General features: G+C 46.0%; 1 long non-coding RNA gene across 1 annotated transcript; it reads right to left on the bottom strand.

Annotated features, from left to right (window-relative positions):
• LOC140214032 (uncharacterized) lies at positions 1–27,635 on the bottom strand. The gene is made up of 5 exons (XR_011890944.1): positions 26,566–27,635; positions 19,291–19,352; positions 7,403–7,591; positions 5,050–5,122; positions 1–2,862 (listed from the first exon to the last, which is right to left on the bottom strand). It is a non-coding gene; the product is annotated as an uncharacterized lncRNA (long non-coding RNA).

The following is a 27,635-nucleotide window of genomic DNA, read 5'->3' as shown; positions in this document are numbered from 1 at the left end:
TTAATTTAAGACAAGTTTATTTCAAAGCCGTGAACGTTCTTACACGAGGCAAACCATTTTTCTGGTTGTGAAACATGTGCACGCGCTCACACCAATAAAATGAAGAGAGTGCCTGTAAACTTTAGCTTTACGTAGTCCACATGTTCGCGCTCGCCGAAATGACGAAAATACAATAAAACAACGATTTCATCATTAACCAAACAGAAGTTTCCGGGTATCGGCAGCATATCGGAAGCATGGATGTTAACTCTGGTATGGAAATGAAAATTGTTTCAGAAGCTCTTAGCGGAGACTCCTAAATGCTTAAGAACGTTTGTCAGCCGAAAGGCGGTAACTGCACGAGAGAAGACAATCGAAATTTCAGAGGCAGAATGTTTGGAACAGCTTTAAGGAAGCCGCCGGTTAAGCGAAAGAGAAGGGGGAGCACCCGCAAAAAAGTACGCGATGAAACTGCAACACAGCAGGAAAGTACGTGCATCATTTAAGTGGCTCAATCATATACGCCGATTGCTTAGCTTACGCAGAATGCCAATGGCGAACGTACCTTTGCCGACTACACAATGAATACACCGGCGCCTCTTCAGAGGCCCGCGTCATGAGTCATTAGATTTTTTTCAACGTACTTAACCTGTGGTATGTCTTCAAGATGCGCTACGAACAGCAGTAGAAGCAACGTGTCACATCAGGCTTCGTTGTCCGCTAATGAGGGCGCTAGTTCCTGACGTTTTCGAATACTTACGCTGCAAAGTTTGCTATTGAAAGCATGCAAAAAAACGCCGACGGCAACAGTATTTCGCCATTAGTGTTAAGTGCTCCCCATTAAAGTTCTACATCGAAGAAAATGCGGAGAATTTTCTTGATATCTCGCCGTGGAGGTCATACTAGTACTGAGTCTTTAAAGGTTTGGGTCAAGATAGTTAGCACTCCAATTTGTAATTGGATTCCTAAGCTCGTCACACCGGACACTTCGTTCCAGCCAATTCATGACGGTAACTTGAAATAGAATAAGCGCAACATTTGACTTCAGTCAAGCAACAAAACAGGCTGGCTTCAAGAAGTGGTGTTCTACAACGTCAACCCCTTGTCATCAATGAGGTAATGGAGAAATCTCCAGAGTGCAAGCAATCTCTCCACAAGGCTTTCATAGATTATGACTGCTGGTATCTCTGCTGAATAAAATGCATTTTCATAGAGGCATTACGCAATCAAAAAGTGCAGGAGGCGTACGTGAATATCTTGCGAAATATCTAAAAAGAAACCACAGCTACCTTTGTTCTCCATATGAAAAGTAGTCACCTATAAAGAAAGGAGCCAGGCAAATAGACGCAATATTTCTAATGCTATTACTGCATGCTTCGAAGTACTGAAGCTGTTAAAATGTGAAGGCTTAGGAGAGAGGTTCAACGGCGAACATCTCGGCAACCTTCTGTTTGCAGACGACGTCCGGTTGAGCAACTTTTGGGAGGAATTGCAACAAATGCTTGAGGGCCTTAACTGAAAAAGTGTAATAGTGTAGTTCAATATCAATATCAGAAGGCAAAGATGATCAATAGTCTGGCACGGGAACCAAAGTTCAGGATTGCCAGCCAGCCTCTAGAGTCTGTGAAGGTATCTCTTTACCTATATCTAAAGTCGAAGGAGACACTGATCAAGAGAAGGAAATTTACAGGAGATTAAAAATAGGTTGGAGCGTTTACGACAGGCATTGTCACGTCCTGACTGGGAACATAACACTATCGCAGAAAATAAAGGTATACAATCACTGCATTCTACCGGTGCCAACGTATGGGGCCGAAACATCGAGGTTGACAATAAGTTCGAGAACAAGACCGCAGAAAGAGCAATGGGACGAAGAATGTTAGGCGTAACATTAGCAGACAAGAAAAGAGCGCTGTGGATCAGACGGTGAACAAGGATAGCCGCTATTGTAATCGACATGAAGAGATAACAATGGAGCGGGGCTGGCTATGTAATGCGTAGAATGGATAACCGGTGGACCGTAATAGTTACAGAATGGGTGCCAAGAAAAGTAAAGTGCAGTCGAGGTGGGATGATGAGAAAATTCGCACGTGCAAGTTGGAAATAGCTGGCACAGGATAGCGGTAATGGGAGAACGCTGGACATAAAGATACCCTGATTATGAATTGATATCACTACTTGTGTTCCACGTGCATAAATTTAAATTACAAAGTCTCTAACGCGCACTACACAGAATCTGCGTTGTGCAGTACAGGCTTAAACGAGTCCCGGAACACCTTGGTGACTTGGTGAAAAACAGTGCGCGAATAGAATACGCTCCCATGAACATCACATTTTGCCGTCGTGCGTGGTTTTCCGTTCTTTGGACTATTCATGCCATCCACCAACGTTTCACTCCTTGCGTTTCCTCTGCCGTTACCAACAGCGTAACTTGGTGAGCCTGTGTTACCGATGCTCTATTTCGATGAACCGCCCCAACCTCTCCTGAGGCTACGGAAGATCTACCCCGGAAATACTTATTAGTTAGACTCGTGGTACAAAAGCATGAGTCGTCTTGCACGTCATCGGCGCTAAAAGCCGCCATCGTCGTCCTCTTCTGGTCTTGTGACCAGCGCTGTCTTGAGTCTCTTTATTTGTGTGTTTGTGTGACCAAGCGTTTGCCGGTATTTCCAACAAGTGTGTGAATTGCCTCGTTGTCGTGACGATAAATGTGGCCACTGTCACGCAAGTTCGAGACCTGATGTTCCAGCTGAGCTTCTACAGGCTGGGTCAGCGGCTGTTCGGCGGTCTGGCAGCAAGTTTCTCCCGATCGCGGGATTGTCGTTCCAAGTCCGTGGTGGGGAGATCCTCGCCATCATCGCCACTTACGGTGAGCACGTTGCTCTGGAAATGTAAAAAAAAACGTAGAGGTTTGCCAACACCTTTAGGCAGAAAAAATGCTTGTGGCGTGTTTTCTCAGTTTTCATGAATTTGCATACTGTTTAATAGAGAGTCGGTGGTAGGGACAGTGGGAAGAGGAAATTTACGCACCCTGGTTCTTAGCGTCGCGTACGGGGCGTCGACCATAGATCGAAAATCATTATAGAACAATTTATTTATTTATTTATTTACTTATTTATTTTATTTATATTTTTGTGTTTGTTCATTTATGTATTTATTTATTTACCGTGCCTTACAGGCTACTCATCGGAACAATGTGGTAGGGGGATTTACACTGTTAACAACACTTTATGGTGACAAGTACAAAAAAAACATGACACACAATGTGCGGTAAGAAACAATGTGACACTCAAAGTACAACGCATCATAGCATGCGCGATATTAGTAAGCACGTGCCCTAAGATGTCTAAAGGAAAATACTTATAATGCCTATAAAGTGTTTTAGTATAAGTACTTATAATGCGGATCGCCAAGCAAGAATACAAATGGCGCAGTTCATACAAATTAGACCAAGATACATTATCTAAACATTAGAACGTCCCAAAATTCTCGCGCGAAACCACGTAAGTATGGTTGACTTTCGGTGACATGCACGCAGCCCAACCCGCGTGCTCCATGCGGGACAATTCTAGCCCGGAAATATGAGCCATTTTCTAATTATGGCGTTTTACGTGCCAAAACCACTTTCTGATTATGAGGCACGACGTAGTGGAGCACTCCGGAAATTTAGACCACCTGGGGTTCTTTAACGTGCACCTATATAAGCCATATTATGGCCCATCTTAATAATATCAATCAACTCTGAATATTTCAAATATTGACCAGTCAATGGTATACTACTGCTCTGTGAAGGTAGGCAAAGTTTGCCAGAAGCATTAATCCAAGTAATATATCGGTACAGTACGTGAATTCTGGTACAGAAACGAGTGCTTCTTATCTGCTCCGACTGCAAGGCGCACAACAAGCTAGCTTAACGAACCATTTCATAGGCAGTCCCGAAATTCCATGCTGTTGGCATGAATGCCTAATTTTTTTTTCAAATCGGCTATATTCCGCATTTGAATCCCTGTACCATCAGCATAAATAGAAACATGATCCAAAAATGACTCATTGGAATGCTTGTTAACGTAATTTTATGGAATCTAATTGCTATGTAGCCTGCTTTTAAGCATATAATAGCAGTCACGAGCGTTCCTTTTAGAATGTTAACTTAAAGCACATTACAAATGCAGGTGAACTTGGAAACGGAACAATATGTTTCAATAATTTCAGAATAGATCACGTTCGAATTTACGCTGAAACTACCCCTGATAGTGCGTTATGAAGTTCAGTACTAACAAATTATTCCTAAGCTCAGAATTAGACGGAAAATGTTACGTTCACAAAAGAAATATACCTTACAGCATGCTTTCGTTACCAATCTGCCTGTTTCACTTTGCTGTGTTGTGCTGTCCTCTGTCGCATGCCGCTGGAAATGCTTTGGAAATGTGCCGGGGCTCTCGGCCGTTTACTTGTGCATTTGCGCCCATGTCGAATGTGCGTCGATTATGCCTTTCGTGGATCGCGATTAGTATCTCCGGGGAAGCATGTCGTACCGCCAAGCCATGTCGCACTCACTGAGTACTGGATGTGTAAGACTAAGCACGCCGTTGTGCCAACAGTGCGGCCGTGAAAGGCGTACTGAGATCCGTCTGCCGACCCGGCTGCCTTCCAGTTTGCCGTCACTGATTTGCGCACTTGAACGTCGCTTTTTGTGTTTCTTTTACCTTAGACATTTCGCATGTTCAATAAGCCATAGAGCGCAACCTTGCATTTCGGTTTATCAAAGCGATGAATTCGTTTACATTGACATCTACAGCCATACATCAGTAATTGTTAGCTTCAAGTACTGCGGAAACGGCACATCGCTGACATTAAATAATGTCAAAACGTAGCAAAACATACGTATCTGCTCGAATGAGCGGCCTAGCTACTTAAACAATGTATGTTTGCTCTTCTATGTGCAGAACAAGAAGGTTGCACCCTGCTGGACAACCTGGCCAACCGACATTTAAAGTAGAGTAGCCGGCTACGCGGAGACATCACGCAGTGTTCACGTCACCAGCACGGCTGGAGCACTGTGCTACGTACCTTGTTCGCAGCTGCCACATGCGTATGGGGCAACGGATGCTGTTCACCTTACTGCTCCAGGAGCCAGGTGGACCTGGGAGTGATACCAAGGCCGGAGTGAGGATCACAGCCCGAGCTTATTGATTCATTTACCACGCTAAACAGTTACAATGACGTTACAGGGCAGTCAGGAGTAATTTCGTGCCCTTCATTTCTTTGTTAAATTGTCTATAAACAAACAATTACTACTACGTTACTACATTGACTGGCAAACAGTACAACATGGGTCCATATAAAAGCTAGGGCAAAAGAACTTCACCTTCGTGTTTGTCTTTCACATGAGCATCCTAAACTTTTGCAATCGGCATTAGTGTTTTATAGCTTAACCAGTATGAAACATGTGAGCCCCTTGTCTCTACAATACAATGCCGGAGGTGCGCCGTCTGTGGGCAGTGTACGCAAACCACTTATCCACTGTAATCGATACGACACGACTCCATGCGAGACAATCCCACGAGCTCCGGGCGAAACTGTCAGGGCTTATGCACATTCAATGACATTCAATGCCACCATACGTTCTCGCCTACTCTAACTGCTAATACCTCTTGCCACAGTCTTACGCAGTGCATTTCAAGCCAGGGCACAACATTGTCTATTGATGATGCCTGCTGCTGGTGACACACTTAGATTCAGAGATGTTTATGACGTTCATGCAGGCAGTTCTCATGTGTTAATGCAAATTTTGCATTGTTAGACCAAACGATTTCTCTCCTGCCCATCCTAAACTATTTCTCGCTCATCGATTATGTCCGACAGGCCGCCAGGGCTCGCATCCTGATCATGACCATCCACCCACCCAACTATGATATGTTCGCCATTATCACATGAGGTAGATCGCCGCCTGCAGCATACAGCCGTGTAGACTATCTGCAAAATGTTATTTTAGGAGAATATGGTAACTTGCTCCCAACTGTTCTGGCGAATGGGCAAAGAAAGGTGACAACATCACACGCAGGTTGTAGCTATGATTCAAGCAATTAAATCCAGTTGGGCGATTTTTGTCGAGAGACTAATTGACAGACAAAGAAGTCTGATGCCATGCAATACCACTAATCAAAATTGTGGTGTTTTACGTGTAAAAACCACTTTCTGATTATGACGGACGACGCAGTATTAAACTCCGGAAGTTTCGACCACCTGGGGTTCTTTAACGTCCGACTAAATCTAAGTCCATGGGTGTTTTCACATTTCGCCCCCATCGAAATGCGGCCGCCGCGGCCCGGATTCGATCCTGCAATATCACTAATAGCAGCAAATACCCAAGCATGAATAGTCAGTGATTAGATCTGCTCCTGTTGCCTTGATGCGGCAGACTTCATGTAAATATGAAGTGTTCCTTCCATGTCACTAAGTTTTGTTTTGTTGTGTCAGCACTGCCTACCAGCAAACTTTCTTACAAGATGTAATTTGAGGCTTGTTTTGCAGCACATGCAAGGCAAACAGTATATATACATTGCCTGTAGTATTAAATCTAGTACTAATTGTGAACTGTAGTTCAGTGACGCAAGCAGCCATGAACATTTGAATGGATACTAAGTGCCTTCATAGTTTGCATCTAACCAAGTGACTAAACAAAAATGCCAAGTTACATATCACTATTTTCTCTTTCTTCTTGCAGTGTTCATTATATCGATGGCTCACATGGCGTACCACGTCAAGCGACGTGGAATGCTCCCGCACTTCTCCTACATCGACGTTCCTTGTCCAGCAATCTGGAGCCGCTACAAAAAGAACGTGAGCCTACGTTTCTTCCGGCTATTAACGTATACGCCCCTGAAAGCTAACAGTGCACCAGATCACAGGCAGCCGTCGCACAAGCTATGAATGAGCGCGATATATGCCTGCTATATTTTGGGGACAATCATAACACCCACTTTCATCTTTCTCATTCAGTATTTTCTTGTACTTGACTTTCATTAGGTGCATGTGAGTAGCAATTTTGAAAACCTAATCAAATACAAATGTAATAGTGTCAGAAGCAATAGTAATTGAATATAGAATACTTTTCCAATAGTTCTCGAATGAGGAACTTCCGTTCTCACCATTAATATGAAGCGGTCTTCACACCCCAATGTATTCACGACGCTACTTAATTTGAGCGAATAGTGTGCACCCTATAAATTGCAGTTGATTAAAAGCCCAAATAAAGCAATAGGAGCACATAGGCAGTTTGTTCGCATACTGAGGGCTCATTGATGAGTTCCGAATATAGCAGTATAGCACGAAAAAAAGGCAATGAAAGACGGAAGAATGGACAAGACACATTAAAGAGGCTAAAGTAAAATAATAATGCATAAATAACTTTACACTATACCTTGCACACTGCAGTGGACCTGGTAACCCTGTGCAACCTGTCACCAGAGGCGATGTTCGAGTGCAGCCAGTGAGTCGAGAAATGGGTCGAGGTTATCCGGCGCCGAAAGGGACGCGCTCCGACCCGAGTCCTCCGGACAATACGCCCATGGACATCTACAGGGCGGGATCCTTTGAACAAATGATGGCCCTGTGGATGTAAGTGCACGCTTTCATAATCAAAATCTATCTATGGTCTCCCGCTCTCTGACCTTCATGAAAGCCCTTGCTAGTTTTTCCATGAAATTTACCTTCCTCAACGATTTGCATGATCTTGTTTAGACATTCTATAAATTGCCAAGTGCTTTCTGTGTGAAAAAGGTGTTTGGTTTCTACACACGCGCGTCAGCACTAAAGTGAAGATTGCTACTTATTTCAGTCACGAAACGACATTTGTCTGCATCAATGTGCATCAACGGCATTCACATACCATAGACTCATCCCAGTTTCAAATTCCAAGTGCTTCTCAAGCCATGCCAATAGATATTTGAAGTGTACTGCTTTAATTTATCAAGTAGTTGATTATATTCTTAAGCGCATGAACATCCGAAATTTTGAATCCAAGTGGAATGTAATACTGCGCTGAAACAAGTTACAGAATTCGATAATCTGCTATTCAAAATTTCTTTAAATATTTGATTACGATCAGATGCAACAGTGTGCTAATAATGTTGGAGCCAGACTTCCATAGAGAATGCCCCATGCCTGCGGTCCACTGGAGATTTGTATAGCCATTTCCAAGCCAACCATATTTAGTTGCGAGCTAACTTGTTGCTCATACATCGTCTGCCTTCTCGAACAGACGTCCTGTCAAATGTAATTTGTGAACATTTTGTTTTCACGATGAAATTAACCAAGTGTCACTGACCTATCCTTCTTCACAATAGTAGCTTGTTAGGTATTAGAAAGTTCTCTCAAACGTGACACTTCGGCATCAACCAGTTCTTTAAATTTGAGTAGGTGTTGAATTTCATATTTATACCACCTGTATGGGGTCATATCCCCTACATACCATGTAGATCAACTTAGTTTCTCAGCGTGCTGCTCAATTTTTTAAATGTAAGCAAAGGTTGTGCTATATCTGTTATTAGGAAAAACAGGACATGCATGGAAAGGACCACTTCATTTTCGTTCAACACTTTCTTTGCATATTCTTTCCCTTGTAATTTGCATGGTATAACCTTTGCTCTGACACACCCTAGGATTGAGACATTTTACGGTCACAAATATAACCCTGACATTTGCGTGCTGCGGTCATATCATGCAACAATCCTTGTCACTTTTTGTTCTTTTGGTCGTTCATCATTAGCTGGTATGACACCAAGTCTTTGTTATTAGCAGTATCAGCCACATTCTTGGGAAAAATTAAGTTTTCGTGTTTTGTGCTGTCAAGACCACAACCTGATTATGAGGCACACAGAATTGGTATACTCCGGATTTATTTTGTCCATCTGGGGTTCTGTAGCGCGCACATAATTGTAAGTACACGAGTGTTTTTTTTTTCATTTTAATCATTTCAACTCTGTCGAAGTGTAGTCACTGCCGTTAGGATTTAACCCACAACCTTGTGATCAGCCGCACAACGCCATAGCCACTAGCCATAACCACTAACCTACTTGCTACAATGGGTGATGCTGCTGAGAAATAAAATATTAAACAGTGTCAAAAGCAAGGAATCATTACATATTATAGCTTCTCGTATTCTCCTTTGATTCCTTGTATTTGCAAAGATGGACACTGATATACTGATATGCACTGATTAAATTCCACAATTAGGACATGTCTCCATGCAACACCTTGGTTGTCTTTCGCTTTGCTTCATTACTGCTCACCAATACCGGAACTCAATGTGCACCTCAATTGCAGCCTCTGAGTCGCCTGTGCCATTTCTGTGGCCATTGCACCAACTATTTGAAAATAATGAGTGAAGTGTGAATCCATACACATTGAGTTGGTAATATTCTAAAAATCATGGGGTTTCACGTGACAAAACCACTTTCTGATTATGAGGCAGGCCGTAGTGGGGGATTCCGGAAATTTCGACCACCTGGGGTTCTTTAACGTGCACCTAAATCTAAGTACACCGGTGTTTTCGCATTTCACCCCCATCGAAATGCGGCCGCCGTGGCCGGGATACGATCCCGCGACCTCATGGTGAGCAGCCCAACACCATAGCCACTGAGCAATCATGGCTTTCTTTTTCTTTATTGCCGGATTCTATATTTACTTGCTCACACTATTTACGATGTTCTTAATCTGCAGCATTTCGAAAGCCGTGGCAATTATTTTGTGTACTACAATAAGTCCCCTTTAGGACGAACCCGGCTAAGTTGAATTCTCGCATGTGAAAACCAATGAGTTCGCATTTAGTTTGTTTGCCACATACTCAAGGCAAACGACTGTCTGCCTAATTGATCCTCTAACTTTCTTAAGCTTATCTGTTAGTCACCACTGATGCCTACTGCTCAGGTATGCCATAGCTACGTGAGATGCAAATGGCGCTTCTGCGGACATAAAGAGTCAAGGCTGCATCGACAATGACATGCAAATCAGTACGGCTGATACCATATCAACAATATTTGAATAGGTTCTAAAGTGCAGTTATGGCGCGGACATTGGCCAGGTGGTGCAACAAACAGCTGTGTTCACACGTAGCAAAACGGATCAGCGAAGTGCAAAATAATAGGCTTTGCAGAATGACTCAAGCCATGATACCGCTATTCATTACGTGAGACAAGAACCGACGTCATGTGACGCTAACGCATAAGAAAACCACCAATGTGTTTCTCTTTTACCTCGAGTATCTCTTTCGTCATAGTTGATTATAAATATGCAAGATTTGAGTTTAATTGAAATCTCGGTGATGTCTGAATGCCTGGAAGTTCGACGCCACCAACATAGCGAAGTATTGAATTGCGATCACACGAAATTTGCTTAACAAAGCTTGCAGTTTTCCCTAAGTAATGTCTGCCGACTGACTGTCGAACGTGAAAGATTTCATCTTCCCCTCATACCGCCTATGGACTGGGGTGTCTGTGATGAGTTTTGCACAAGGATCAGTTCTCGATTATAAGCTTCTCGCAGTTTGGTGCCGATATTCCCACGTGTATATGATCTTATTTTTGCCTATCCTGGGAATAATGTTCAAGTTAAAGTATGATTGCTCTGGTATCACTAAGTCAACGGAATCAATTATTAAGGTTAAAATTAACATGAGTGAAAGCGGATCATGATGAAGGGAAGGACATTTACAGAAAATAAAATTGGTTGGTTTGCCTACGGCGCACATTGCGAGATTCTGATCGGCAGCGTACCGCTATCCATGAATTGAGTACAATCATTGCGTTCCACGAGTACTAATGTAAGGACCACATACTTCGGGCCTACAAAGTATTTACTGAGGTAATCGCAAATAGAATCAGGAACACCTTAGACTTCTGTCAACCAAAGGACCAGGCAAGATTCCGTAAGGGCTACTCAGCAATAGACCACATTCACACTATCAAATAGGTGATATAGAAATCTGCCGAATATCATCATCATCATCATCAGCCTAGTTACGCCCCCTGCAGGGCAAAGGCCTCTCCCATACTTCTCCAACTACCCCGTTCATGTACTAATTGTGGCCATGTTGTCCCTGCAAACGTCTTAATGTCATCCGCCCACCTAACTTTCTGCCGCCCCCTACTATGCTTCCCTTCCCTCGGAATCCAGTCCGTAACACTTAATGACCATAGGTTATCTTCCCTCCTCATTACATGCCCGGCCCATGCCCATTTCTTTTTCTTGATTTCAACTAAGATGTCATTTACCCGCGTTTGTTCCCTCACCCAATCTGCTCTTTTGCCGTAATTTTGTTATAGCCTCGTCTACAACACTTCCCAACGTGCAGCGTTTTGACTCTCTAACAATGGATCCAGTAATTATACAACCCCTTGGCATCGAAAAAATTATCGAATCATTGAAAGTGTCCTCAAGCCCAGGAATTGACCTTATCAATGCGAAATTCTTAAAAAGTACCAAAATATATTCTAGTATTATGCTATCCAAAATATTCCAACAATCACTTGATGAATCCACACTGCCATCCGACTGGAAAGTCGGCAAGGTGGTTCCAGTTCATAAATCTGGAAGCAAAAATTCACCCCTAAACTATCGCCCGATTTCACTAACTAGTATCCCGTGTAAAATCATCGAACATGTTCTTTACACAAGCATTGTTAATTTCCTTGATGCCAACTCGTTCTTTTCGAAGGCTCAACATGGTTTCCGCCGATCTCTTTCCTGCGAAACACAGTTAGCTTCCTTTACACACAAGCTACATACAATTCTTGATCGTCGTTCTATAGCTGACTGTGTCTTCCTAGATTTCGCAAAAGCCTTTGAAAACGTTTGCCACAGTTTACTTCTCTTTAAATTAAGCAAATTGAACATTGATAGGAAACTTCTCTCCTGGATCGAATATTTTCTAACCGGACGCTCACAATTCGTGTCTGCTAACACTTATAATTCCCCGTTGAAGCCAGTTCATTCTGGCGTGCCCCAAGGCTCAGTGCTCGGCCCTCTCCTGTTTCTCATTTATATTAATGACTTGCCGCAATGCGTGACCTCTAACATTCACTTATTCGCCGACGATTGCGTAGTCTTCTGAGAAATTATTGACCAAAATGATGTTACGATCCTTCAAAACGATATCAACTGTATATCTAACTGGTGTAAAGTCTGGCTGATGGAACTCAACACTACAAAATGTAAGGCATTACGCATCTCCCGTACAACTTCTTACCCCATTTCCTACTTGCTCGAGAATTCCGCTCTCGAATCCGTAACATCCTATTGCTACTTGGGTGTGCACATAACTTCCTCTCTTTCCTGGTCTCTTCATATTAGCAAAATAATTAGCAATGCAAACCGCTCGTTAGGTTACCTCCGGCGCAATTTTTCATCTGCTCCTGTTTCTTTAAAACTCCTCCTTTACAAATCTTTAGTCCGAAGTAAACTCGAATATGCCTCTTCAATCTGGGACCCCAGCACTGCTATATTAACCTCTGCCCTCGAGCTTGTCCAAAATAACTCTGTCCGCTTCATTATAGGAAACTACAGCCGTACTGCCAGTATCACTTTAATGAAAGAGTCCCTACAGCTTGCGTCCCTCGCCTGCCGCCGCAAGTTTTCCCGCCTATGTCTCTTCCACAAGATATACTACAGTCCCGCCCTACACAATGACCTTATTCTTCCTCCATCATACATTTCCCCTCGTTTCGATCATGCACAAAAGGTGGGAATAATGTCGTGCTTAACTCAAACATGTTATCAATCATTTGTACCCCGCACCTCACAGGACTGGAACCACCTTCCTGGAGCAGTTACGTCCACTGTTCAATATTCCCAGTTTCATAATGTTTTAAACACTAATGTATTGCAATGTAACTAACCAACTATGTAATTATATTTGTTATCCGTCAATTGCTTGAATTTTTGTTGCTTCACGTTTCAGCTAACATTGTATTAGCAGAAGAAAAACCTGTATAGTGTCTTTTTTTTATGTTCCACTCCCCTCTGTAATGCCTCTGGCCCTGAGGGTAATACTAATAAATTAATAAATAAATATTTCTTAACGTTACACCTATCATTCTTCTTTCCATAGCTCGTTGCGTCGTCCTCAATTTCAGCAGAACCCTTTTCGTAAGCCTCCAGGTTTCTGCCCCGTAGGTGAGTACTGGTAAGACACAGCTGTTATTCACTTTCCTCTTGAGGGATAGTGGCAACCTGCTGTTCATGATTTGAGAATACCTGCCAAACGCACCCCAGCCCATTCTTATTCTTCTGGTTATTTCAGTCTCATGATCCAGATCCGTGGTCACTACCTGCCCTAAGTAGATGTATTCCCTTACCACTTCCAGTGCCTCGCTACCTATCGTAAACTGCTGTTCTCTTCCGAGACTGTTAAACATTACTTTAGTTTTCTGTAGATTAATTTTCAGACCCACCTTTCTGCTTTGCCTCTCCAGGTCAGTGAGCATGCATTGCAATTGGTCTCCTGAGTTACTAAGCAAGGCAATATCATCAGCGAATCACAAGTTGCTAAGGTATTCTCCATCAACTTTTATCCCCAATTCTTCCCACTCCAGGTCTCCGAATACCTCCTGTAAACATGCTGTGAATAGCATTGGAGATATCGTATCTCCCTGTCTGACGCCTTTCTTTATTCGGATTTTGTTGCTTTTTTTGTGGAGGATTACGGTGGCTGTGGAACCGCTATAGATATCTTCCAGTATCTTTACATATGGCTCATCTACACCCTGATTCCGTAGTGCCTTCATGACTGCTGAGGTTTCGACTGAATCAAATGCTTTTTCGTAATCAATGAAGGCTATATATAAGGCTTGGTTATATTCCGCACATTTCTCTATCACCTGATTGATAGTGTGAATATGGTCTATTGTTGAGTAGCCTTTACGGAATCCTGCCTGGTCCTTTGGTTGACAGAAATCTAAGGTATTCCTGATTCTATTTGCAATTACCTTAGTAAATACTTTGTAGGCAACGGACAGTAAGCTGATCGGTCTGTAATTTTTCAAATCTTTGGCGTCCCCTTTCTTATGGATTAGGATTATGTTAGCGTTCTTCCAAGATTCCGGTACGTTCGAGGTCATGAGGCATTGTGTATATAGGGCGGCCAATCTTTCTAGGACAGTGTTCCCACCATCCTTCAACAAATCTGCTGTTACCTGATCCTCCCCAGCTGCCTTCCCCCTTTCCATAGCTCCCAAGGCGTTCTTTACCTCTTCCGGTGTTACTTGTGGGATTTCAAGTTCCTCTAGCCTATTCTCTCTCACCTTGTCGTCATGGCTGTTACTGGTACTGTATAAATCTCTATAAAACTCTTCAGCCACTTGAACTATCTCATCCATATTAGTAACGATATTGCCGGCTTTGTCTCTTAACGCACACATCTGATTCTTGCCTATTCCTAGTTTCTTCTTCACTGCTTTTAAGCTTCCTCCGTTCCTGAGAGCCTGTTCAATTCTATCCATATTATAGTTCCTTATGTCCGCTGTCTTACGCTTGTTGATTAACTTAGAAAGTGCTGCCAGTTCTATTCTAGCTGTAGGGTTAGAGGCTTTCATACATTGGCGTTTCTTGATCAGATCTTTCGTCTCCTGCGATAGCTTAGTGGTTTCCTGTTTAACGGCGTTACCACCGACTTCTATTGCGCACTCCTTAATTATGCCCATAAGATTGTCGTTCATTGCTTCAACACTATGGTCCTCTTCCTGGGTTAAAGCCGAATACCTCTTCTGTAGCTTGATCCGGAATTCCTCTAGTTTCCCTCTTACCGCTAACTCATTGATTGGCTTCTTATGTACCAGTTTCTTCCGTTCCCCCCTGCCGAATATAACCCACCCTTAATATAGCCTTCATTGCTTACGAGAAAGCACTCGATTCAGCCGAAACTTCAGCAGTCATGGAGGCATTACGGAATCAGGGTGTAGACGAGCCGTATGTAAAAATGGGAGGTTGTGGCCAAGTACTGCACCAGGGTGGCCAATCCTGCTCAATGGCGGACAGGTCGCCATTGGAATCTGAACCTGGCAACGTTTAACGCTAGAACGTTATCCAGTGAAGCGAGTCTATCAGTGCTATTTGAGGAATGAGAGGGCAGTAAATTGGACATAATAGGGCTCAGAGAAGTTAGGAGGACAAAAGAAGCATATACAGTGCTAAAATGTGGGCACGTCCTGTGCTACCGGGGCTTAGCGGAGAGACGAGAACTAGGAGTCGGATTCCTGATTAATAAGAATATAGCTGGTAACATACAGGAATTCTATAGCATCACCGAGAGGGCGGCAGGTCTTGTTGTGAAACTTAATAACAGGTACAAATTGAAGGTCGTACAGGTCTCCGCCCCTACATCTAGTCATGATGACTAGGAAGTCGAAAGCTTCGATGAAGACGTGGAATTGGCGATGGGTAAAGTAAAAAAAGAACATTATGCTGATGGGCGACTTCAATGCCAAGGTAGGCAAGAAGCAGGCTGCAGAGAAGTCAGTGGGGAATATGGCATAGGCACTAGGAATAGCAGGGAAGAGCTATTAGCAGACTTTGCAGCACAGAATAATATGAGGATAATGAAATCCTTCTTCCGCAAGCGGGATAGCCGAAAGTGGACGTGGAGGAGCCCGAATGGCGAGACTAGAAATGAAATAGACTTTATACTCTGCGCTAACCATGGCATCATACAAGATATGGACCTGCTCGGAAAGGTGCGCTGCAGTGACCATAGGATGGTAAGAACACGAATTAGCCTAGATCTGAGGAGGGAATAAAAGAAACTGGTGCATAAGAAGCAGATCAATGAGGTAGCAGTAAGAGGGAAAATAGAGGAATTCCGGATCAAGCTACAGAACAGGTATACGGCTTTAACTTAGGAAGAGGACTCTAGTGTTGAAGCAATGAACGACAATCTCATGGACATCATTAAGAAGTGTGCAAAACAAGTCGGTGGTAACTCCGTTAGACAGGATACCGGTAAGCTATTGCAGGAGACGAAAGATCTGATTAGGAAACGCCAATGTATGAAAGCCTCTAACCCTACAGCTAGAACAGAACTGGCAGAACTTTCCAAGTTAATCAACAAGCGTAAGACAGCTGATATAAGGAAGTATAATATGGATAGAATTGAAAGGAAAAATGGAGGAAGTCTAAAAGCAGTGAAAAAGCAGGAACGGAGGAAGCCTAAAAGCAGTGAAGAAGAAACTAGGAATTGGCAAGAATTAGATGTATGCGTTAAGAGACAAATCCGGCAATATCATTACTAATATGGATGAAATAGTTCAAGTGGCTGAGGAGTGCTATAGAGATATATGCAGTACCAGTGGCACCCACGACGATAATAGAAGATAGAATAGTCTAGAGGAATTTGAAATCCCACATGTAACGCCGGAAGAACTGAAGAAAGCCTTGGGAGCTATGCAAAGGGGGAAGGCAGTTGGGGAGGATCAGGTAACAGCAGGTTTATTGAAGGATGGTGGAAGATTGTTCTAGAAAAACTGGCCACCCTGTATACGCAATGCCTCATGACCTCGAGCGTACCGGAATCTTGGAAGAACGCTAACATAATCCTAAGCTATAAGAAAGGGGACGCCAAGGACTTGAAAAATTATCGGCCGATCAGCTTACTGTCGTTGCCTACAAAATATTCGCTAAGGTAATCGCAAATAGACTCAGGAACACCTTAGACTTCTGCCAAGCAAAGGACCAGGCATGATTCCGTAAGGGGTACTCAACAACAGACCATATTCACACTATCAATCAGGTGATAGAGAAATGTGCGGAATATAGCCAACACTAATTTATAGCTTTCATTGATTACGACAAAGCGTTTGATTCTGTCGAAACCTCAGCAGTCATGGTCGCATTACGGAATCAGGGTGTAGACGAGCCGTATGTAAACATACTGAAAGATATCTATAGCGGCTCCACAGCCACCGTAGTCCTCCATAAAGAAAGCAACAAAATCCCAATAAAGAAAGGTGTCATGAAGGGAGATACGATCTCGCCAATGCTATTCACAGCGTGTTTACAGGAGGTATTCAGAGACCTGGATTGGGAAGAATTGGGGTAAGATTTAATGGAGAATACCTTAGTAACTTGCAATTCGCTGATGATATTGCCTTGCTTAGTAACTGAGGGGACCAATTGCAATGCATGTTCACTGACCCGGAGAGGCAAAGCAGAAGACTGGATCTAAAAATTAATCTGCAGAAAAGTAAAGTAATGTTTAACAGCCTCGGAAGAGAACAGCAGTTTACGATAGGTAGCGAGGCACTGGAAGTGATAAGGGAATACATCTATTTAGGGCAGGTAGTGACCGCGGATCCGGATCATGAGACTGAAATAATCAGAAGAATAAGAATTGGCTGGCGTGCGTTTGGCCGGCATTCTCAGATCATGAACAGTAGGTTGCCATTATCCCTCAAAATAAAAGTGTATAACAGCTGTTTCTTACCAGTACTCACGTACGGGGCAGAAACCTGGAGGCTTACGAAAAGGGTTCTACTTAAGTTGAGGATGACGCAACGAGCTATGGAAAGAATGATAGGTGTAACGTTAAGGAATAAGAAAAGAGCAGATTGGGTGAGGGAACAAACGCGAGGTAATGACATCTTAGTTGAAATCAAGAAAAAGAAATGGGCATGGGCAGGACATGTAATGAGGACGGAAGATAACCGATGGTCATTAAGGGCTACGGACTGCATTCCAAGGGACCGGAAGCCTAGCAGGGGGCGGCAGAAGGTTAGGTGGGCGGATGAGATTAAGAAGTTTGCAGGGACGACATGGCCACAATTAGTACATGAACGGGGTAGTTGGAGAAGTATGGGAGAGGCTTTTGCCATGCAGTGGGCGTAACCAGGCTGATGATGATGGTGACTTCTGGAATAACAAGAAATCTTGAAAAGATAAAGCAGAGATAACGTTCAGCTACCGGAGGACAGTACTGCCAATTATAAAGCATACAGGGGATGCCAATATTTTAACAGTAAAAGGAAAGTATAAAACTGGTCGGACGTGCAGTGCGTAGGAGAGATAACCAGTGGTTTATTACGGTTACAGTACGGGTGCCAATTGAACGGAAGTTCAGTGGAGCTCGGCGGGAAATTAGATGGCGGAAATTATAATCAGCTCCCGCAAGACAAGTGCTGCTGGATATTGCTGGAAAAGAACATAAATTGGCTGCTGGTGATTATGACCACTGCTTCGTTTTTTCCCCTTTTTGTTATCTTTAGCTTCCTTTTCCATTGCTTAAGATTTTAACGGTTAGCTTAGCTTATAGACGTATTACTGCCTATTACGCTGCCTATTATGAGGTGAAATGGTTCACCACGCGAAGCAATTCTGTCACTATGGACAATAACCAACAAAATTAAGCGACATATTGCTCATAAAGAATTGAGATATCATTTATTTTCCTGTGAATACTCCGGTTGGACATTACATTGCGGAGATGGCTGTTGATTTTATCGTGTGTGAGCGTATACATTAGTTGCGCTGTCGCATAAAGACTAATAGTATCTTGGTATGGATGACATAGAACATTATATTTTCCCTATCTCTGAGTTCGTTTGTTAGAAGATCGTGCTATGGTTGCGTGCCCCACTGCTATTATTCCATTTATGCACTATCAGTATTTCTGTACCATACTATCAACGAGCCCCAGAAGTATTCTTTTTTCACCAAGAGTTTTATGTTCACGAGAAGGCAAGTACAAATACATTGTAAGTACAAGCAGCCAAGAACTGAGTAGCATACCATGGTATCTCGAGTAGCGAGGTGAAGAGCAGAAACTAAATGCGCAACCTATCAGCTGATGGCTTTCCTCAAAACAGTACAACATATACATACATGAATTATAAGAAAGGCCAACAGGGCATATAAAAAGTAATGTTGCTCATGCCAATGGATGGACCGGAGTAGAAATTTCTTTCCCATATCGTCACACTGTCGTACAACCTATAACGTGCCATGCATGGCACATGAAAACAAGATTATGCAAATCGTAAGCATATGTTCGACTTACGTTACTGAAGCCTAAGGGAAGCCTTCAATCAAATGCTATACAACTAAGGGCGATGCGTTCAATTTTGTTTACTTTCATCCTGTGGAGCGTTTAATCCCATACAATGCATACGATTATCTACCAACAAGGTCAACTTTAACCTCATGGAATATTTTTGTATCTGCAGACTGCACTGTTTGTAAGCGAGGCCGGAATTTAAGCACTAAAACAGGCGAATGCGCAGTGTTAGACATCTACGCAAAAATGTCACGAGGACAAAGCCAACTTACAATGCTTGGCGAAATATCCGCCGATGTGCCGAACCAATCCAGTATCAGCACCCACGTGAAATCTGGGAGAGTGGGCAAAGAAAGCAAACGCCCCTTTTACCTGGGGTCCTGCACCAGCCACGGTTTTCTCCGAGCTAACTGCACTCGTCGCGAAGCTTCCCATTTTTGCCCAATTGGAACCATCAGCCCAAACCGAAGTCCACACTGACGCGAGTCGTTACGGAATAGGCGCTGTCTTGGCCAGTGCTTGCTACACTTCTAAATATACCCTGTAAATAGTGTCACTACCGTGCTTTCACCGTAACAATATAATAAAAAAACTAGCAAACAACAAAACACCCTCTCAGGCTTCGCTCGAGTGTCAGCCGGCCACAGTCACAATTTCGTAACTGCCTGACGTTATCCGCGCAGTTGCCCCGTCCTAGCAATCGTGCACATTGGTGCTTATGAGACTTGCCTGTATTTGTTGTCTAGACAGAAGATGATCATAAACGTTGCAAATTCCCACCGAATCATTTATGCTTCGGTGAGTTAGAGAGCTCAAAAATTTCATTTGAGCAAGGGAAACTTAACTCAGCCTGCAGTAGCGTTTTCATACGCTGGGGCAATGGTTCAGCTGCCGACAGCTTAGAACCTACCAGATGATTCTTTACTAATTGAGCTTTTGCTAAAAGAACATACGATTATAATTTTTTGTGCGAATGTGAATCTGCGGACCAAAGTAACTGGAACACGGGAGCTGCGGCCGACCGCATTTAAATGCTCAATGCCCTCTCGCAGCCTAAAAGCTGCTAGAGGGCATTGGGATTGAAAAACATGAGCTGTCAGCATTTTTTCATTCATTATGCGGCACTCCGAAATGGCCTGTGGCCTGCTAGTATGCGTAATCCAATTTCTCGTTTTCCCTTTAGGCTGCTAGAGGGCATTGTGATACAGTTCAACCACAGGTACCATGTCCCTTGTTCCGGTTACTTTTGTTCGCACCTGTACTCCATGGCCAGAAATGAACGTAAACAAGTTGTTTTATTTTCCTTGATGTGAAAGTATGTTCCGGAATTACAATGTTAAATGGCGAGACGTTGCTTGTATATGACAAGTTTTAGGGAGCAAATCTGGCTAGGTGGGGAGAGGCGAATAATTAAAAGAAAAAAATGCGCACGCCAATGCGTGTGAGCGAGGTGCACAATATTGCTTACATTTCCGGCGCAAGAGTTGAAATACATAAACAATGTGTTTAAACGACGACGACTCACTAAGAGCGAAATACCTTTAACTAACAAATTAACCAACAAAATTGTACGACATTTGGGAGAATTTACGACGGTCGTACGACCATTATACAACATATACGACCGGTGAGCGAAGTACGTAGACAAGATTGATTTCACTGCTAGGATTCTGGAGTGATAATTGCAGCCATCACTCGCCGTGGTTGCTCAGTGGCTATGGTGTTGGGCTGCTGAGCACGAGGTCGCGGGATCGAATCCCGGCCACGGCGGCCGCATTTCGATGGGGGCGAAATGCGAAAACACCCGTGTACTTAGATTTAGGTGCACGTTAAAGATCCCCAGGTGGTCGAAATCTCCGGAGTACTCCACTATGGCGTGCCTCATAATCAGAAAGTGGTTTTGGCACGTTAAATCCCATAATTTAATTTTTAATTAACTTTTACTTGTCAGGCAGCGCACATCTGCTATTTTCTTCGTACCGTGTTCTTCATGCGCTAATTCATTGGTTAAGTTCCAGCTCACCCAGTTTGCAATTTTTTTGGTAGTGGCAGCATGAGTCATATAATATAACTGTGGCATCGCTAGTTATAAATATTTATTATGAGAAGAGGTTTATTGGCGGCTCCTAAGGCAAAAGCGCAGCGACCGGGAACGGCGAGACAGCCCGAAGCACTGTCCAAAAAAGGCGACAGTAATCAACAGCGCGAGCGGAGCCGAGCCGCGCGTTGGCGATGTGTCTGTGCCGCGAGGCGCGTCTTCTTCTTCACAATCTCCCCCCCGGACAAAAAGAGCCATCCTGGCGCCTTAAGAATCAGGAGGCAGAGGGTCGTGGTAGGGCTTCAGACGCGAGACGTGGACAATGTCACGTCCACGCCGGCGCAAGTCTTCAGGTGGTGACAGTGGCTCAACTAGAAAATTCACCGGAGATGTTTGCTCCAAGACTCGGTAAGGCCCTTCGAATTTTGGGACGAGTTTCGAGGAAAGCCCCGGAGTCTGGAAAGGCACAGACAACCACACAAGAACACCTGGAGCGTAGGTGGTGTTCGGAAGCGTGTCGGTGCGGTTTTCTTTCTGGCGCTGCTGTTGCTCGGCCGTAAAGGAGCGCGCTAGCTGGCGGCATTCTTCGGCCTGTCGGGCGATGTCGGACACAGGTAGACACTCGGAGGCGTCAGAACGGTATGGAAGGAGCGTGTCGATGGTATGCGTAGGCTGGCGGCCATACAGGAGGAAGAAAGGTGAAAATCCCGTAGTGGCCTGGATCGCGGTGTTGTACGCGAACGTGATGAATGGAAGGATGCGGTCCCAGTTACCATGATCAGATGCCACGTACATCGACAGCATGTCACCAAGTGTGCGGTTAAATCGCTCTGTGAGTCCGTTAGTCTGGGGGTGGTATGCCGTGCTTGTCCGATGAATAATGCGGCATTCCGAGAGCAAACTTTTGACGACTTCGGAGAGGAAGGCGCGACCTCGATCACTGAGGAGTTCTCGAGGTGCGCCGTGTCGAAGCACGAAGCGATGTAGAACAAAAAAGGCTACATCCCGTGCCGTAGCACTTGGTAAAGCAGCAGTTTCGGCGTAGCGTGTCAAGTGGTCGACAGCAACTACGATCCACCGATTGCCGTCTGGCGTCATAGGAAGCGGGCCGTATAGGTCGATGCCGACGCGATCGAAGGGTGTGGCAGGGCACGGGAGCGGCTGCAAGGCACCAGACGGGCGTAAAGGCGGCGATTTGCGGCGTTGACAGTCAAGACAGCACCGAACAAACTTTTGTACAAAATTGTACATGCCGCGCCAGTAGTAGCGGTGGCGAATTCGTTCGTACGTCTTGAAGACTCCGGCGTGGCCACACTGTGGATCGTTGTGGAAAGCGGCACATATTTGTGACCTTAAGCTGCGGGGAATCACCAGAAGCCACCGACGGCCTTCAGGAGAGTAATTGCGTCGGTGGAGCAGCTGGTCACGAATGGCAAAATGAACTGCTTGGCGTCGGAGGGTTCGGGATACAGGCATGGTCGATGATCCAGAAAGATAGTCGAAAAGAGAAGCGATCCACGGGTCACGACGTTGTGCGGTGGCAAAGGAGTCCATGTCGAGAGATGAGATGGAGTGTGCGGAAGTTGTTCCGCAGGCCGAGTCTGGAGGTAAAGGTGAACGAGACAGAGCGTCGGCGTCGGTGTGTGTTCGCCCACTGCGGTATACGACGCGAATATCGTACTCCTGGATGCGTAATGCCCAACGGGCTAGGCGGCCAGTGGGATCTTTCAAGTTGGCAAGCCAACAAAGCGCGTGGTGATCTGTGACCAAGTCGAATGGGCGCCCGTACAGGTATGGTCGGAACTTGCCAAGTGCCCATACTAAGGCCAAGCACTCTTTTTCGGTCACGCTGTAATTGGCCTCAGGCTTCGTCAGCGTGCGACTCGCATAGGCGACTACGTATTCGGGGTAGCCTGGCTTTCGTTGGGCGAGGACGGCGCCGAGACCGACCCCGCTGGCATCTGTGTGTACCTCAGTTGCAGCCGACGGGTCGAAATGGCGCAGAATAGGTGGGGAGGTGAGAAGACGACGCAGCGTAGCGAAGGCGGAGTCACATGCAGGGGACCAGGAGGAGAGGGTGGTGTCACCGCGCAGAAGCTGAGTCAATGGCGCCATGATCGATGCGAAATTCCGAACAAAGCGCCGGAAATATGAGCATAGGCCCACAAAGCTCCGAAGTTCTTTGATGGTCTGAGGCTTCGGAAACTCAGCGACTGCTCGAAGTTTTGCAGGATCGGGTAGAACGCCGCGCTTGGACACAACGTGGCCTAAAATGGTGAGCTCTCGCGCGGCGAAGCGGCACTTCTTGAGGTTGAGTTGGAGGCCAGCGTTCGTTAGACAGGTCAAAACAAGTCTGAGGCGGAGCAGGTGAGTCGGAAAATCAGGCGAGAAAACCACGACATCGTCGAGGTAACACAGACATATGGACCACTTGAGGCCACGCAGCGTGTTGTCCATGAGTCGTTCAAAGGTGGCAGGGGCGTTACAAAGCCCGAACGGCATTACGTTAAATTCATATAAGCCGTCAGGCGTAATGAATGCGGTTTTCTGGCGATCGGCTGCAGCCATCGGTACCTGCCAGTACCCCGAACGCAAGTCAAGGGACGAGAAGAATTCTGCTCCCTGAAGACTGTCGAGGGCGTCGTCGATGCGCGGCAAAGGATAGACGTCTTTGCGCGTTACCTTATTTAGCCGACGGTAGTCGACGCAAAAGCGAATAGACCCGTCCTTCTTGCGAACGAGAACGACAGGCGACGCCGAGGGACTGTGCGAAGGTTGAATAATGTCACGGCGCAGCATATCTTCGACTTGGGTGGTAATGACACGACGCTCTTCGGCCGAGACGCGGTAGGGTCGTTGACGTAACGGCTGATGTGAACCGGTGTCAATGTAGTGCTGCACTTCCGACGTGCGGCCCAGGTGAGGTTGTGAAACGTCGAATGAACTTCTAAAGTGGTGCAGGAGATCAAGAAGGTCGGCGCGTTCGGCAGGTGTGAGGGTATCGGCGATGGCACTCGAGAATGCATCCTTGGACGTCTCTTCAAGCGCGGAAATCGAAGACGACTGGCCGGAGTCGACATCAAAAGAGTCTCCGGGGACGTCAACCAAAGACGAAGAGTCGAGGAGTTCCACGATGCCAAGGCATTCACCAACGAGCAATGTAATCGGCGCACAGAGGGGATTGCAGAAGTATATATTGCTACAGCCGCCAGCCATGTCAAGTGTTGCGAAGGGTAGTCGGAGAGATTTACGGCTCATGAAGACGTCGGAAGGTGTGAAGAGGACCGTTGCATCAGTGATGGCATCGCAAGAGACGGGTACGAGAGCGAAGGAGCCAGGTGGAATATCTGTGTCCTCGCGCACGGTAAGTTTAGAAGGGCGGTCACAATCTTCGTGCGAGGGTGCGTCACAAGGAAAAAATTCAACTTCGGCGCGTGCGCAGTCGATCACGGCTTTATGACGGGATAAGAAGTCCCATCCGAGGATGACGTCATGCGAGCAGGTGGGAAGAACAATGCACTCGACTATGTAAACAATGCCGTGAATAAGCACACGTACAGTACAGGCTGCGTGCGGAGTGACGTGCTGAGCGCTTGCCGTACGAAGCGACAGTCCAGAAAGCGGCGTGGTCACCTTGCGCAGCGAACGGCACAGTTTGGCGGCTATCACAGAAACGGCTGCGCCGGTATCCACAAGAGCGAATGCAGGAACACCTTCTACACAAATTTCGACCACGTTAGCAGGACAGGCGCGAGGACTTGGACAGTTCGAATGGGGCGCAGTTCTTGCCTCGTGAACTGCGACGTTCAGTTTTCCTGGTCAGGTGGTGCGGGTCGCCGACGCATTGGGGAGAGCGAGCGTCGGCGAGGGGATGGCGAGCGACGCGAAGGAAATTCTGGAAGGTCAGCACGAGCATACGGTTGGTGGGAAGGAGTGGCGTATTGGCGAAAGGGCTGGCTGCCGTACTGGAAGGGCCGAGAGGCGTCGCCGAAGGCTTGAGGCCGACGTCGGCAATATCGGGCGACGTGTCCAGGAGTACAGCAAGAATAGCAGATGGGACGATTATCAGGCGTCCTCCAAGGATTAGCTCTCGGTGCGGTCCAAGATGCAGCATGGGCTTCCGGTGGCACCGGTTGGGAATGGGTCGCGAAAGACGCAGGCGGAGGCCTGCGTACTGCCTGCGCGTACGTAAGAGGCGCAGCCACAGGCAGGACTGGCTGCGCATAGGTGCGAGGAGTCGCGACAGGCTGCACTGCCAGAGCAGAGTTGAGATTCGTGGCTGCAGGCGGCTGATGGTGCGCGGAAGGGACAACCTGAGCGACCTCTTCGGAGATGAGAGTGCGGAGCGTGTTTGGAAGACTGGAGGTGGGCTCCTGAGTGAAGGGGACTAAAGAAAGTTGGCGGGCAACTTCCTCACGCACGAAGTCCTTGACCCGTTGAAGTAATGAGCATGGGTCGTACATGCTGTCAAGGCTTGCCACCAAGTCGTCGCTGCCCAGAGCACGCCGAGTCGAAGCGCGTTGCTTGCGTAACTCATCATAACTTTGGCATAGGCTGACGACTTCGGACACAGTGCGCGGATTCCTGGCTAGAAGCATCTGGAAAGCGCCGTCATCGATGCCCTTCAGTATATGGTGAATTCGCTCAGCTTCGGGCATTGCCGCGTTGACTCGTTTACACAGGTCCACGACGTCTTCAATGTAGCTCGTGAATGTTTCTGCCGTCTGCTGTGCTCGGGCGCGCAAGCGTTGTTCAGCGCGCAGTTTGCGAACAGCGGGTCGGCCGAACACTTCTGTAAAGGTTGTCTTGAAAATTGACCATGTGGGTAAGTCACTTTCGTGGTTGTGAAACCAGAGTTGCGCAACACCAGCCAGATAAAAGATGACGTGGGTTAACTTCGCTGGATCATCCCACTTGTTGTGCGCGCTCACCCGTTCATATGACGCCAGCCAGTCTTCTACATCTTCGTCGTCTGCACCGCTGAAGATCTTGGGGTCGCGTTGTCGTGCAACGCCGGTGCAAGTGACGGACTGTGGCGTCGGCGCCGTTTGGGATGAGCTGTCGGTCATGGCGGGCGACAGCGTTCTTGATCGCAGCTCCAGGGTTACAAGCGACGGGGTTTGAGTCCCAGCACCTCCACCAATTGAGAAGAGGTTTATTGGCGGCTCCTAAGGCAAAAGCGCAGCGACCGGGAACGGCGAGACAGCCCGAAGCACTGTCCAAAAAAGGCGACAGTAATCAACAGCGCGAGCGGAGCCGAGCCGCGCGTTGGCGATGTGTCTGTGCCGCGAGGCGCGTCTTCTTCTTCACAATTAGATTATATTTTAATAAACATAATGAAATAACGTTTTACAGCCTCTTGCTCGCACTTCCTTGCTAAGAATAACGAGAAGCATTGGCGTATTCGAGTTAAGTGTAGGTGAAATCTTTTTATATGTCATTACTTTGGCAGAGAGAAACACAAACGGAAATATTGCGACTCTACACGTCACGTCTTCGAAGCGCTCACCTTGCTTGTTTGACTCGTGCAGTCGGCCCCAGTGCTGCTTGCCCCGCCTGACCTGGTGATGACGCACGATAGGCGAGCATCGTCTTCCTCCGACAGATGCGTGCGGGAAACGAGCATGTCGATGTCGCACCGTTCGTCGCCGGCACCAATGAAAAAGAAGACAATGCACACGTATGTGAGAAACACGGTGAAAGAGGTGAGGACAAGAAACTGTAACCGTATTCTGTGCACCATTAGACAGCGAGCTGGGCACAGAGCCAGAAACGCTTTCGGCCGTATACGCGCACATATCAGGTGGGATCGCCTCCGAAAGTGAACGCCCTAGAAGTGATCGCCCTAGAAGTGGTCACCCCAAATGTTGCTTCCGAACCACTGGCCGTCTGCCCCTCGATTATAGTTGCTCACCTACGTAGTCCCATATACAGCAACACCAGCTGAAACACAAAAATATGGACCGTGGTGTTTTGTGCCATGACATTAGTAGACTAATGGGCAGTAAATGATGAACAGCCAAAAAAACAAGCAAACGCAAGCGAAGCACACGGACATAGCGCCAACTCCCAACAAATGAATCATTCTGGAAAACGAGAGGTTAAATACTATGTCTCATCAGAGGGGAAAAGCAAAACGAAAGCGTCGCAATTGTAGGTTATGCAGAAGGGTCGAGGCCATCCACTCCATGATACCGTGATTCCCTGCGTGACAGCACAGGCGGTGGCATGCGCTACGGGCGCATGACAAACCCACCAGCCGTATGTTTCTTACTTCATCTCTCTTGAGTTCATTCCTATGAATACGAAACATTTGCCTTTCTTTTGTCTTTCGGTGATTGCTGTAAGCCTGATAACATTGAGCTCACACCCATTCTACGTTTACTTAAGGTAGGCAAGACTGCACGCTGCGTTATCTCTGGTGATTTATTGTCAAATTTCATAGATTCTACCTATACCCATGCAACGTAAGCAGTGCGGTGCTTGAGATGAGCTTTGCTAGAAGGATAAAGTCTTCGTTATAGCCCTACCATGTCTTTCGTACCGAAGTCACCACACGTATATTGTTGCGCTGTTCAA

The sequence above is a fragment of the Dermacentor andersoni genome, chromosome 11 (assembly GCF_023375885.2).
Source record: "Dermacentor andersoni chromosome 11, qqDerAnde1_hic_scaffold, whole genome shotgun sequence".
Lineage (NCBI taxonomy): Eukaryota > Metazoa > Arthropoda > Arachnida > Ixodida > Ixodidae > Dermacentor > Dermacentor andersoni.
This window is presented reverse-complemented; position numbering and strand designations above follow the sequence as displayed.